Source organism: Diplotaxodon limnothrissa, linkage group LG12, assembly GCF_057381915.1.
Source record: "Diplotaxodon limnothrissa isolate DT_005_m linkage group LG12, D_limnothrissa_male_GT1.1, whole genome shotgun sequence".
NCBI classification, from domain to species: Eukaryota; Metazoa; Chordata; class Actinopteri; order Cichliformes; family Cichlidae; genus Diplotaxodon; species Diplotaxodon limnothrissa.
Genome location: NC_140607.1, coordinates 13,479,912 through 13,494,243, shown reverse-complemented (window position 1 = coordinate 13,494,243; position 14,332 = coordinate 13,479,912).

The following is a 14,332-nucleotide window of genomic DNA, read 5'->3' as shown; positions in this document are numbered from 1 at the left end:
CTTTAATTTGAGAGTTAAGTAGCAGAAGCAGCAGACATCTCCATTATTGGACATGTCCAAATCCACTCATGCTAAATAAAGGGGCCACAAGTGGTGTTCAAGTTAATAGCTGAGGTCTTACAGTTATATGACCCCCCCCCCCCCCCCCCCTCCCCTTTTTTTTGTTCTTAACTATGTATGCAGCTGTTCCAGTAATTGTGTATTCTAAAATCAGCATTTTCCATTGTGTTATTTGGTTATATAAGTTCCTTTTAAGCCTGCAGATTGAATACACCTCTGAAATCAAGGCTGTTGTACGGTTTTCATTCTCTCCGAGGAATAGGCCAATCATAAAAAAGTCATACCTCAGTTTTCGGAAATGTTTCAGTGCACTATTAAATAACTTCTAGCAAGAAAGGAAAAAAGCTATGCACATCAGGCACTGTTGAACCTTGCTCATGTTTCATGCATTTTTGCAGTTAATAAAAAGAAATTACTGCAAACGGCTGCGTGCTGAAAGTACAATGAGAAACAGAGAAAGAAATCAAGCAAAAGACAACAAATATTTGAATATGTGTAATGGTTAACCTCATCACCACAATAAGCAGCATGGTACTGTTGATATATTTGCTTCACATTCTTCTGTCGGTTTCTTTGCACAGATCACGTGTGGTTCAGTGTTTACAGGCTGACAGATGTTGATTTCAGTTTCTTCCTAAAGTGAATATTTAGTATTTTTTTTAGTATTTATTTATTGTCATTGTCAAGAACAATGAAATTGCGTTTGGGGCTTCCATACAACCCAAAAAAAAAGAAGAAAATAATAAATAAATACCCCTTAAAACCCAAGTGTACATATTTAACCCAGTGTGACTCCAATGCAATAAGACAATCCTTAGCAATAATGTTCGTAGAAATTCAGACAAAGACCTGAGAAACATGACAAAATACAACAATGCAACCCATTCAATATTATTGTACTGTGAGATATGATATCAGATATGATAGTTATCTATTTAAGAAAGAGGGGGGGGCAGGAGGGGGAAGAGAATAAAGATATGATGCACCAATGCAGACCAGTTCATTGCTATTAAGAAGTTGGATATGGTTATTGTCCGTGAGAGGGGGGCAGAGAGTTCAGGAGCCTCACAGCCTGTGGATACAGGCTGTTGGCCAGTCTGGATGTTCTGGCCTGTATAGACCTGTACCTTCTCCCTGAGGGCAGCAGATGGAAAAGGTGGCGCGCAGGGTGATGTTGGTCCCGCAGGATACTGTGCACCCTCCTCAGACAGCGAGTGGGGAAGATATTACTGATCTCTGGCAGACTTGTTCCAATAATTCTGCCAGCTTCCTTCACCACCCGCTGGAGTGCTTGCTGATCGGCCTTGGTGCAGCTGGGGAACCACACTAGAAATCCATACGTCAGAACGCTGCTGATGGCACAGTTGTAGAAGTTCAACATCAGAGATCTGGGAATGTGTGCGCTCCGCAGTCTCCTCAGGTAGTAGAGGCGCTGTTGGGCCTTCCGTACAACTGAGGTGATATGGTTGCCCCAGGACAGGTCCTCGGTCACAGTTACCCCCAAGAATTTAAAACTGCTCACCCTCTCCACCGCCTCACTGCCAATGAAGAGAGGCAGATGGTTGTTATGACCCCTCTTCCGGAAATCTACAATGATCTCCTTGGTCTTTTTGGTGTTTAAGACCAAGTTATTGTCGTGGCACCATGACTCTAGTTGTTGCACCTCTGTCCTATAGTTTGTCTCATCATTGTTGGATATAAGTCCGAGCACTGTAGTGTCATCTGCAAACTTAACAATGAGATTGGACGCGCAGGAGGAAATACAGTCATGGGTGAAGAGAGTGTATAGCAGAGGGCTCAGAACACACCCCTGAGGGGCACCGGTGTTGACCACAAGGGTGGAAGAGGTGTTCTTACCCACTCTGACACTCTGTCTACGGTTAGTGAGGAAGTCCACAATCCAGTTGCACAGAGAGGAGTTAAGTCCCAGTTGGTGGAGTTTGGGACGTAGTTTGTATGGCCGGATGGTATTAAAAGCCGAGCTGTAGTCTACAAAGAGGAGCCGTGCATAGGTATTCCTGTGTTCCAAGTGCTTCAGTAATGTGTGCAGCACTGTGGCGATCGCATCCTCGGTTGACCGGTTCTCCCTGTATGCAAACTGGTGCGAGTCCAGGGATGGTGGAAAAGCAGCTCTGATGTGTTTAATGACCAGTCTCTCCAGGCATTTGGCGGGAATGGGGGTGAGTGCCACAGGTCTGAAATCGTTCAGACATGTGACATTTGACTGTTTTGGGATGGGAACGATGGTTGCTGCTTTGAAACAGGATGGTACCAGTGAACAGGACAACGAGGTGTTATATATAGAGGTGAAGACGTCCGCCAGGTCCGCAGCACAGTCTTTTAGCACCCGGCCCAGCACTCCATCCGGCCCGGCCGCCTTCCTGGTGTTAATGCTCCGGAACACACGCCTCAGCTCATGAGTGCTCAGGACCGGAGCAGGGTCGGTTGAGGGGAGAGGGGACAGGACAGGGTCGGTGTTCTCCCTGTCAAAACGGGCATAAAAGAGATTTAGATCCTCAGCCAGAGTAGAACTGTCGGCTGAGGGTGATGGTGTTCTTCTTTTGTAGTCCGTGATAGCCCTGATGCCCTCCCAGACCTGCCTTGGGTTTGTGTTGTTCTCAAACCTGGCCTCGATACGCCTCCTGTGCTGCTGCTTGGCAGTCTTGATGCCTCTTCTCAGGTTGGCCCTGGCAGCACTGTATGCCTCCTGGTCCCCGGATTTGAAAGCGTTGTTCCTTGTTCGAATAAGTTGTTGAACTCCGTGTGTCATCCAGGGTGGATTATTAGGGAACACACGGAATCGTTTCCAAGTTGTTACATTGTCCACACAGAAACAGATGTAGTCCAAGACAGTGGAGGTGTAACTGTCCAATGCGACACGATTGTCAGTGTCCTGCACCTTGAATACATCCCAGTCTGTGCAGTGGAAACAGTCCTGAAGCATCGGAATAGCATCCTGCGGCCATGTTCTCACGGTTTTGGTTGTAATCCCAGTGCTCTTGATCTTTTGTGTGTATATTGGGTGTAGCAGAAGGGAGAGATGGTCTGACAGACCCAGGTGGGGATAAGCCTGGGCTCTGTACGCATTCGCCATGTTGGTGTACACCTGGTCCAACGTTCTATCTCCTCTGGTAGCACACTTCACATTACGGTGGAAATTGTGAAGTACAGATTTCAGGTCCGCGTGGTTAAAATCCCCAGCCGCAATAAAGACACTGTCCGGGTGTGCTACCAGGCTGTTATTGATGCTGCTGCTCAATTGTGCTAACGCTAGCTTAGCATTAGCATCTGGTGGAATGTAAACAGCGCAGATGTAAACGGCAGAAAATTCCCGAGGGAGATAGAATGGACGGCACTTTAACACCAACAGTTCTACCTCTGTACTGCACAGTTTTTCCGTTACCGTGACGTTCGTGCACCAAAGGTTGTTAATATAGATGCACAGCCCCCCGCCAGTCTTCTTACCCGAGTCCGCAGACCTGTCGGCTCGATAGGCGGTGCGGCCTGCTAGATCGATAGCCGCATCGGGAATGGCGCTGTCCAGCCAGGTTTCAGTGAAAATCATGCACGAACAGTTATTAAAAGTCCGTCGAGTGGCGATCTGCAGTCGTATTTCATCCAGTTTGTAACGGATTGAACGGGCGTTGGAGAGGAATATGATCGGGAGTGGTGGTTTAAACGGACTAGTCTTTAGCCGTGCCCACAGGCCTCCCCGCTTGCCTCTCTTCTGCCTCCGCTCGCAACGTCTCCTCCTGCGGCTTGCTGTTGCGGGTAGCCCCGGGGGTTGCTTAACGATCTCCGGGGGGATGAGATACTCGGATGTTAGTTGAAGATCTCCACGGCTTAGTTGTAGTAGATCATCTCTGTTGTATTGAAGTAACCCCAGACTGTGTGAAATAATACACAGTACCACCAAAAGTGCAAAAGTGTAGGAGCTCCGGGCCGCTGCGTCTGTGCGCGCCGCCATCTTGGTTGCATGCCTAAATCCTTTTAGTTGCCGCCATGTTTGATAAATTAGACATTTATCAAACAATAGAACAGTCTAAATGTTCCTCCTGAGGACACAGTGGGAATGTAAAACTGCGTTTGTGGAGCAAAGTTGCTGGCAAAAGATACTGGACCAGCAACATCCTGGATTAAGGCAGACTGATGGAGTAGTCACTCATTTGACAAAATAATCCCTTAAAGGGATTTGTGATCAAAGAAACTGTGATTCCACTTAGATCTCATGGATCACATGTTACACTGGCATTTTTTCTAATGCCCTCCTTGTTTTCTTCCCTGTCTTATATGACAGCTGCAGCTGAATGTGGTCAGCACATGAATGACAGTGCTTTCAGCGTTTTTGCCTGACTCATTGTTGAATCTCATCCAAAACCACCGTGTTGGTGCAGTGATTAGGCCTCTTTCCATCTCTAATCTCTAGCAGGTGGGAGGAACACTGAAGTCAGTGGGAAAATGTTGCACCCATGCTGAAATGGTGACCAATCAATGCATTTTAAAGCTGCTACCACATGGGAGAGAGTGTGGAAAGGATCTTCAGTTTGGAAATGTTTCACAGATGGCCTCCTATGTTGGTGAATGAGTTAATAATTTGAGAGCCTGGTTGCTTGCCAGTACATCGTTTGGGGTTTTGCAGGTTTTGCAGCAGGAAAGTTCCTGTTATTACTAGAAATGGAGTCGAGTTTAACAGTGTCTATTTCTTGATTTAAAGGTAAGTTTTTCTGGTTCTTTTTGCTGACATTCGGTGAATGTTGTAAATAGGTTAACAGATGTAGCAGGATGTGCATGTCAAACAAATATGCTTTCTTGCATCAGTGATGCTTAAAAGCTCAAAACCTAGATGATGTATTTATTACTTCTTTTGTTATTCTTATCAGGTTGTCCTAAAAGCTCCCTGTAAAGTCATCATTTGATGAAAAGAGTGAAAGTGAGAGCATTTTTCTCCCATATTAATTTCTCCTCATTGGCTCCCTGTAAATCTAATTTAAAATCCTGCTCCCCACATACATGGTCTTGAATACTTAGGCCCCATCTTATCTTATTGGCCGTATAGTGTCATATAACCCCAACAGAGCATTGTACTTACAGCGAGCAGGCTTACTTGTGGTTCCTATAATGTAAAAGTAAAATAGGAGGCAGCCTTCAGCTTTCAGTGGAACAAACTCCCAGGCTGCATTTGGGAGACAGACACACTGTCTGCTTTTAAATTAAGCTCAAAGCTTTCCTTTTTGACAAAGCCCCTCCCAGAGCCTGGTTGAGCTGGAGGTTTCTTTCTGCTAAAAGGGAGTTTTTCCTTCCCACTGTCGCCAATTGCTGCTGTATTATTACAGTATCTCTACTTTACAATATAAAGCTCCTTGAGGTGACTGCTGTTGTGATGTGCTATATAAATAACATTGAATTGAAGCGAAATGAACTGCTGTATAGAACATTTTGGATCTGTTTAAGATAAAAAATGTAGCGTCTTCTTCTCTTTGACATATTCCTGCAGCAATTCTGAACACATGTCCACACACATAAGAGGAAATAGAAAGAAACAGCTAAAAACAGCTTTTTCATATAAGCAAACTATTCTAGTCCCCATGTGTTTCAAATATTACAACATATTGTATTTAAAAGATTTGCGTTATCCTGACTTGAACGTTGATGTGGTTGATTATGAAAGCTTATTGAAAGAGAACTGTAGTCCTCTACTTTGATAGAAATATTACTGGCCAAAATACAAGTGCTACAGTTTTCAATAAAACAGAGCTTTAGGATTACATCAATAGACATGTTTTTCCTTTTTTTTTCCATGAGCTGATGTTTCATCAACAGCGGTTTCCCTTGAGAACTGGGAGGAAAAGCATGACATCATGTTTTCCCCTCCTTTTTAGTAACTCTGAAGGCAATTAAATCTTATCGCTGCACTCATACAACATAACATGCTGTGGAATCAATTCAGACTTTAAGAGTTTAACATCAGTGGGTCAGTGAGACACTATTAAATACAAAAGTATAAAAGTACACGTTGACCAAACATGTGACCAAACAACTCCACTTTGCTCTGGTCGGTTCAGAAAACATCGCTACAGAAGCCTTTGTGCAGATGCAGCTTTGTTAACTGAGCCTGTGCTGCTATGTTCATTTTAGAGAGAAGAGGCTTTCTCACAATAGCTCTTCTAAATAAGTTGTTTGGTCCTTTTCTAACTGTACTGTGATGAAATGTAACATTTAACTGAGGCCTGTAAAGTCTAGTAGAGGGTCATTGACACATAATGACACACTTATGACATTTTTTCTTAATTTTTCCACCGACTAATGACCAGATCATTTGTTATTACATTTTAATATATCTAAAACATTAGAACTAACAGAGTGTGTACTGTATTATTACTACTGTGTACCATTTATGTACTCTGGGTGACCTAGAATATTTCTCATGATATAGGAAAAAAATCTATGACTAACTCATTTATTTAGATTTGGGTCACACGTCACCTTTATAGCCTGTTTGTACTCAATGTCGGGTTTTTGCCTCAAGTTGTGAAAGCATCCTGCACTTTACTTGGAAGTACTTTATTGGAGGTTGTTAAAGTAGTTCCGTTTTTAGGAAGCAGACGTGCTCTTGCTCTCAGACATGCCTGGGCTTGTCCCCTTGTTGCATGCACTAGGGAACGTAAACGCATGGTGCGTAAAAATCCGTCTCGGCACTAATACGACAGATTGTTTTGAATTAGATATAAAAAAAAGGTGGTAAGGTGGCAAAGACTACATTATTAAAATCAATAAATGACCTTTTTTTTCAAGGAGTATTTCATTCTGTGAAAGTAATAGTTTAAAGAAACTGTTGTGTACTTGAAGGCTTTCTTGGGGGGTATAATGCAAAGAAAGTTCAAGATTGTCAGGCTTTCTTAGTTTTAGCTTGCCTGAAAACACTTAAAACCCTCGTTAGTACAATTGTGTATAATTAGTTTTCTCTGTTAAACCCTAGCTTCTGCTTCAGGCTCTGTATACGCCCACATAAAACGGGGTGTCTGATGTCTAACTGCTGGCTCAGAGACATTATCAGAGGAAGGAGAAATTAATACAAATAAGGGAAGCACATAATGTTACAGAGGATTCATAATATTGTGAAGACAGTGTTAGGGTCATTACTCAAAAAAGGGTAATGCATTACCCATTACTCGTAAGATTTGTTAAAAGTAATGCAGTATGTTACTTAATTACTTGCCGGAAACAGTAATTTGTTACACTACTCTTTACATTTCTTTCTCTTCACTCCATAAAATGACCTCAAATGTACTGTCAAGTAATTCATTAGTAATTATTAACAAAGTGATATAAATCTGAGGCTTTATTCCTTTAGGGACTTTATCCTAAAGAGTACACACATGCAATCTTTCCTTTGCTTTGAACATATAAACATGAAGCCACGCAATCAGCCCAAAGAGGCTTCAAAGCAATCGCATCAGTGATTATTTTAGAAACACGAACAGGCAGAAATGGCGGCTGCAGCCTGACTGCTCATCACTTCCTTTATTATCTGTTGACGATCAGCTCTGGCTGCTGGGTTGTGGTCGGCATGCAGTCAGCATTAAAATAGCTCTGGCTTCTTGGCTAGCTTTGTGTTAGCATGCTGTCTGTGCAAAAAGTTGGATAGAGTCCAAGTTCTGTTAGCACTATAATGTGGTTGTTTATGTCCTGGATGCAGGTTTCATTTTAACATCACGCTCTTGTCTTTTTGTGGGATAAAAATAAAAGTAATGTCCATATATCACCTCCTCAGAAGACGTAGCTCACTCTGCCATTTTCCTCCTCCGCAAACTGAAATCAGCTGATCGTAGTACAAATACACAGGAAGACAAAAGCATGTTTGTTTGTTTGGTTAGTTAAAATAGTTACAAATTACTATTAAGGCCATGTATTCTTTAATATGTAGTGAAAGTGCAGATATATAACCAGAATGAATTTGATTAAACAAATTACCACAATTTGGTATTTATTTAGGAAAATACCACAAGTATGACTCTGAGCCCCCATGAGGATTTGAACAAAAGACTATATTTCTACAGGAACCAGATATTTCAACTTTAATGGAGAAAATTCTTTGAGGAATTTGAAAAACGAAATGGTCCGTACCAGCTCTGCCAGGCTGCTCTGCATGAGAGGTTAGGAATTATAAATAAAGCAGAAAAGACTTACGAAGCTGTTAGGGGCATTGTATTCATGGGGAAATGCTCCTGTATCTTTTAATGGATATCAACCAGGTTGTTAAACTTATAGTTAAATTGTCTTCTTGATTGTTCAGTTTCAGGGTTGCTGTTTGGTTCAAATTTTAAACCTTAGATATTAATGACCCTAAACTAAATCTTCACAGGAAGACGTTTCTAGTGCACTTTCATTAATGGATTCTGAAGTCAGCAGTTTATTAGTCAAACATAAAATGTACTTCAGGTAGTTGTCCCATTTACTTTCATCCTTGACAAAATGTTATTATGTTTTCATGTATCTGTATTTTTTTGCAAATCAGATGATTTAAGTCACTGATTTGTATCTTGGCAGTTAGTGTACGTCCGTAGCAGATGTGTCTCCATAGCGACCTTTGTTTAAACGCAGTCTTGTACAGGCCAGCTTTTCTCCCTGTCTGCCTGGCATGACGGATGGGTCTGTGGTGACCTTCGTCGACCTTGTCACCCGCGGCTTGTTGCTTCTTTGTTATCAGTGTTTGATTGACAAGCCTATTAGAGCTGTGATTTCGCCTTTGGAAGCTGCTGCTGTAACAGCCTTTTTTGACACATCTCTCCGCTCTAATGAGATGGCACTCCAACAAAGCTATTAAAACATAAATATTCATATTTTCATAAATATGATGTGGTATGGAAAGAGTTTGCGTAATTATTTCATGGCCTTGCTGTGTAGGGCTTACTGTTCCCTGTGGTTGGACCTACAAGGACCATTCTGTTGGGAGGAAAACTTTGAGTTTTATGATCTGAGTGGAAAGAATGGGACTGGCTCAGGATTTTGTCGAGCTCACCCCAACTGTTGCACAAAACCGCCAAATGAGACTAGTAAATATTCAACGTGTGAGAATTCAGAGGAACAGGATTTCATTCAGACTTCATTATTCTGACGTTGAAGGAATGAGCAACCTGTGTGGCCCCGTCTGAAATTCACTCAACGTTATTCATGCAGCGATTTAACGGTGTAACGGTCTAACAATGCGTTTACTGCTAATAACATTAAGAGATCTGTCCACATGTGCAGCCTGTGACCAAACTTCAGGAATTCAGAAGTTACTAACTTTGCCTGATGTTCACCTTTTTCCCTGTTTCTAAACCCTAAATAATCTCAATAAGCTATAAATACATCTTGTCTCATGACATTGAATTTAAAGATTGATGTTACCGTATGTATTTTTCGAGAGCATTAAAGATTTGTTGTGTGCTTTCCAGACAAGTCTGGTCTTCCTTACATCACTTGGAAAGAATCCAAAGGAGCACTCAGGTAAAGGCTTTTGCAGGTGCTGTGCCTTGGGATCCATGGATGCAGAGCAGGACAACAACTAAAGATCTAGTTGAAAATATAATTAAGTGTGACCTAATGTACAGGTGAAAAGCAATCCCACTTGTTTTCTACGGGTGTTGTACATGGATAAGTTTTAATAGGCCATCCCGGTGGCCTGTCAAAATCTAGACATGGGAATGTGTTTCACGCATAACACATATAGCTCTGTCATTAGTGCCGGCTGGCTGTGGTGCAGTTCAGATTTCACAGCTCACAATGAAATTGGTAAGTCTCTGTGTGAGTTATGTTTGACCTAGTTTTTCAGCTTGATGACCATTATTTCCACAATTAAACAGAATGTCCCCTAAAACTCACCTGGTAGAGCAAATAGTATACTACATAATCACTACATACAGTATATATATGTGTGTGTCTGTGGGTGTATTAGCAATTAAATCAGCCATTAGAGGCCTACAACCCAGTGCACTCCTATAGTGCCGGTCCCATGCCTGGGTAAATAGGGAGGGCTGTGTCAGAAAGGACATCTGGTGAAAAATCGTGGCCAAATCAAACATGTGGATCATAAAAAATGAAATTTCCATGACCAATTGGACAGAGCCCGGGTTAACAACTACTGTCTCTACTGTTGGACAACAGGGTGCAAGTGGAAACTGTGCTACTATTGGCAAAGGAAAATGGGGAGGCATGTTGAGGTCAGGCAGAACTCTCTGTGGACTATGATGTTTGCAGACGACATTATGATGTGCAGTGAGCGTAGGGAGCAGGTGGAAGAGAGCCTGGAGAGCAGGAGGTATTCTCTAAAGGGAAGAGGAATATTTTGTCTTGCTTCTACTGTTTTTAAGTAGAAGCAAGACAAAATATGTTTGCGTGAATGAGAGCTAGACAGGTGTAACCGTGAAGCTGCCAGGAGTAAAGGTAGTGAACATGGACGAGTTTAAACACCCACGTCAGGGGTGATTGGTAAAGAATGGCAACAGTATTTAAAGGGAAAGTTTGCAATGGTTTGGAGACAGTAGCACTGATGAAAACACAGACCTGGAGATGGCAGAGTTAAAGATGTTTAGATTTTCACTGTGAGAGATGGACAAGATTAGAAACAAGTATATCTGGACTTTTGACAGTTTTTTTCCACTGTTGCATTGATCACTGTTTAAATGTTATCTTTTTGTCTCTTTCCAGTCTTACTGAACATTTATAGGACACGTTTCTTTGAATAAGCTCGATAAATCCTTGAATTATTGTCTGATTCCTTCTAGTTTCCTCTAGTTTTGCCTCCTTTATTTGTGAAAACTGTATTCTGCTGCTATATTTTTAGGTTCAGGTCCACTAGATTTAATGGCTGAAGTTCTGGATGAAAAGCAGCATGAGGAAAGATTGGAAAGGCACCTTTCCGCAGCATGGCCCATAGCTCATTTCATTACTGTTTATGGAAATACTGATGATAGCAGGGCCACCCCCAAACCCCAGGAGGCCTGGGGGTGCCTTTAAAACTCAACTGCAACTATGCTATACTGCCTAACACATTAGTAGCAGCACTAGGGAGACATTATGTCAAAGAAGTCAGGAATTTATGGAGTTTATGGGCATATTCCAATGTAAGGAACTTTGTTGAAAATTTGCAGCCTCCACTCTGTCAGAGAAGTTCTTATTAATAATGTCCTTTGTGCAAAAAACAGTTGGAAGTTTTGTTTTTAATACCACTTCATAAATAATGCTGCTTTTATGACAAAGAGATGTTACACATATGTTTACATGTATGTGTTTGTCCAAATATTTGATTGTCACTCCACTTTCAGGAACAGTATCAGGCTTTCTACACCTTCATGCTGCACAATGATGATCATCAGTTACCAGTTATTGGTGTTAGTAAGTAGATGGAAAACCAGCATTTTATACTGATACTATCATTATAATGTATACTAAACTATACATTTGCAAGTCAAAATTTTGGCATCACCTTTCAAACACAGGGCAGCTCGTTCACTTGAGCTGCAGATGAACTCAGTTTGTGACATAGTAGGCTTCAGGTTTGACATGCTTACATGCGATGAGTAAATAAAAATATTACATTTGAATTAATGAATAACAATAAAAATATTGGTCAGGCCATTCAATTCAATTCAATTCAATTTTATTTATATAGCGCCAAATCACAACAAAAGTCGCCTCAAGGCGCTTCATAGATACAGAGAAAAACCCAACAATCATATGACCCCCTATGAGCAAGCACTTTGGCGACAGTGGGAAGGAAAAACTCCCTTTTAACAGGAAGAAACCTCCGGCAGAACCAGGCTCAGGCTGATTTAATAATTGTGTTCTCCTATTCTAAACAGGCTGGTGATAAAAGTTTGAAAAGCTAGTAGACAAGAGAGTCCAACAAAACTAAAAGAAGACATAAGTAGACTATTACATTTAGACAAAATTAGAGAAAAAATTAATTACAGAAACATTAAAAATTAGACCTGATATACAAATGTATTTTTTTAAAACGGGAGGAAACAGATCCAGACTTAAGCATAGATGTTTGCATCAACTACACATACACATTTATTGTCATCCCACAAATCAAAGGCAGCTGTAAGCTGAATATCTTGAATTCATTTTGATCAGTTTGATGATGATGAATATTGAACAACATTCGTCATTTGACTTTTTTTCCTAACAAAATCTGAAATAATGAACAAGCAAAGCACAAAAATGCAGCATTATTCTTGGATTATGGCTTTTGTTGTTATTTTTATTCTTCTTTGCTTTGTATCGTAAACTTCAGCCTTAATGACGAGATTTCCAAATGAAAGCCGTTGACCTGAAAGTCCCAAAGTATATGTACTCCGGTTTATGTGACTAAATTCAGTCAAGCGTGGCCTTTTCCATTCCTTCAGTAGAGTACATGTGTGTTTGTGTGATTCTCGTAAAAACGTGAACACTGCTGTGAGTATTAAGTTCTTGCTAACCTACTAAATTTAAATCTACGAGGCTAATTAGCTGTGCTACTAATGAGCTCTAAAGCACTGCTAATTAAAACTTAGTAGATGCTTTTTATGAATTATTTTATCATCAAGCCTTTTAAAGTTTGAACTTGCATAACAAATGAAAAAAGTCTCAGTAAAGCGTTCGACCACCAGCCGTCTTCAGAACAGTTGTTGCATTCAACATATGTGAAACCTTCTGAGTGCTGAAGGATAATGACCTGAATCTAAACCTGATACCCAAATAAGAAGGTCTTTAACAAAGTCTACCAGCCAGGATTAATGTCGCCATTAGTTAGCCTTGACAGCTTGTGAAATCAGGAAAGAATGTTAAATACCAGCACTAAATGTTGTAAAAAGTAAATTCCAAAATGCCAACTCTTACTATAAAAATAGAGTAATTATGCATTAAACATTCAAGATAAAAAATTTACACATAATGATAGCAAAAGTGTAATTTAGATTTCAAGTTTGTATTTGTTTTGAATAATATGTGAATAAATAGTGGATTTAATGCCTGACCTCCTCCATTTACACATTATTTAGCTTTTTTTGTAACATTAGATGCAATTTAACATCACATCTATTGCTGGACTGCCTGAATGCTAATACCTGGCAATCATAAGATGGTGATATAATAATATCAGATGTAGCAGTTTGATGGGTTTGACATAAACACAGCATTAAAAAATTGGCTGGCTGTGGATCTTCCATTAGAAAGAGTTGCACAGATTACAGTGACATCTGAGGGGGAAGCAACAAAAGGAAACTGTTCATTTTTAACCACATGTTGCAATCTCATTCGTTCTTCTGTTGATTAAACAATGGTCAGCACTTCCTGGCAACCTCCAGTTGCTAGGGAGAAATGTGTATTTCCTCACCAGGAGGCGGGAGGTTGATGGAAGCGGCCGATTGTCACGATCACCTGTAGTTTGTGTGAAAGATTCCTGTTTGTCTGCTAACAGTTACTTTTGTAAACAGAGTGCAGGACACTGAAGTATCAGGTTGATGACGAAATGGACATAAGACATATTTATGGACATAAAATGGACATAAGATACATCGTCACTGTAATTATGACGATGTGCAAAGTTTTGTTCAAATTGAGCCACTCATCAAAGGGAGATAGGGTACATACACATATATACACTACAATCATTACAGTAAAATAAAGCAATGCTCAAATTTCTTTTTAATTAATTAGTTAATAAGGTTAAAACTGCACTTAATTACATTAGAAAAAAGACCATCTTTTCTTGCACATGAAATTTCGTTTATTTGTTCAATTTACTCACGCACGATAAGCATTTGTTTATAAAATTTTCAAAAACTACAGAAAGACATTTCTATCTAATAGAGTAACAGAAAATTATTGCCTTGTCTGTGTGGAGACTGGTTATGGTTTAAAGCATAGTCACCTCCCCCAAAAGTCGACTCTGAACCAGGAAAAGGTACCACAGAGAGAAACCCAACAGTTTGCCCATGAGCCAGCACCTCAATCATGAGGAAAAACATCCTTTTAAATGAAAGAAACCTTTGTAAGAACCAGATTCGGGGTGCGCCATCCACCTTGATCAGTTGGGGTCATGTCCCCCCACCACGAGGTAAGTAAGCATTTTCCCCCCAAATACTGACTTTTGTAGTAACAGACACCTTTCATATAGAAATGTGGCTCAAGAGGTGCAACCGAATAGTCAACTAATCAAAAGGTTGGCGGTTTGATCCCCGGAGCTCCTCCTTGTTGTTGAAGTATCCTTGGGTGAATATGGATCGTAGTGCGAAATGCTTTGAGC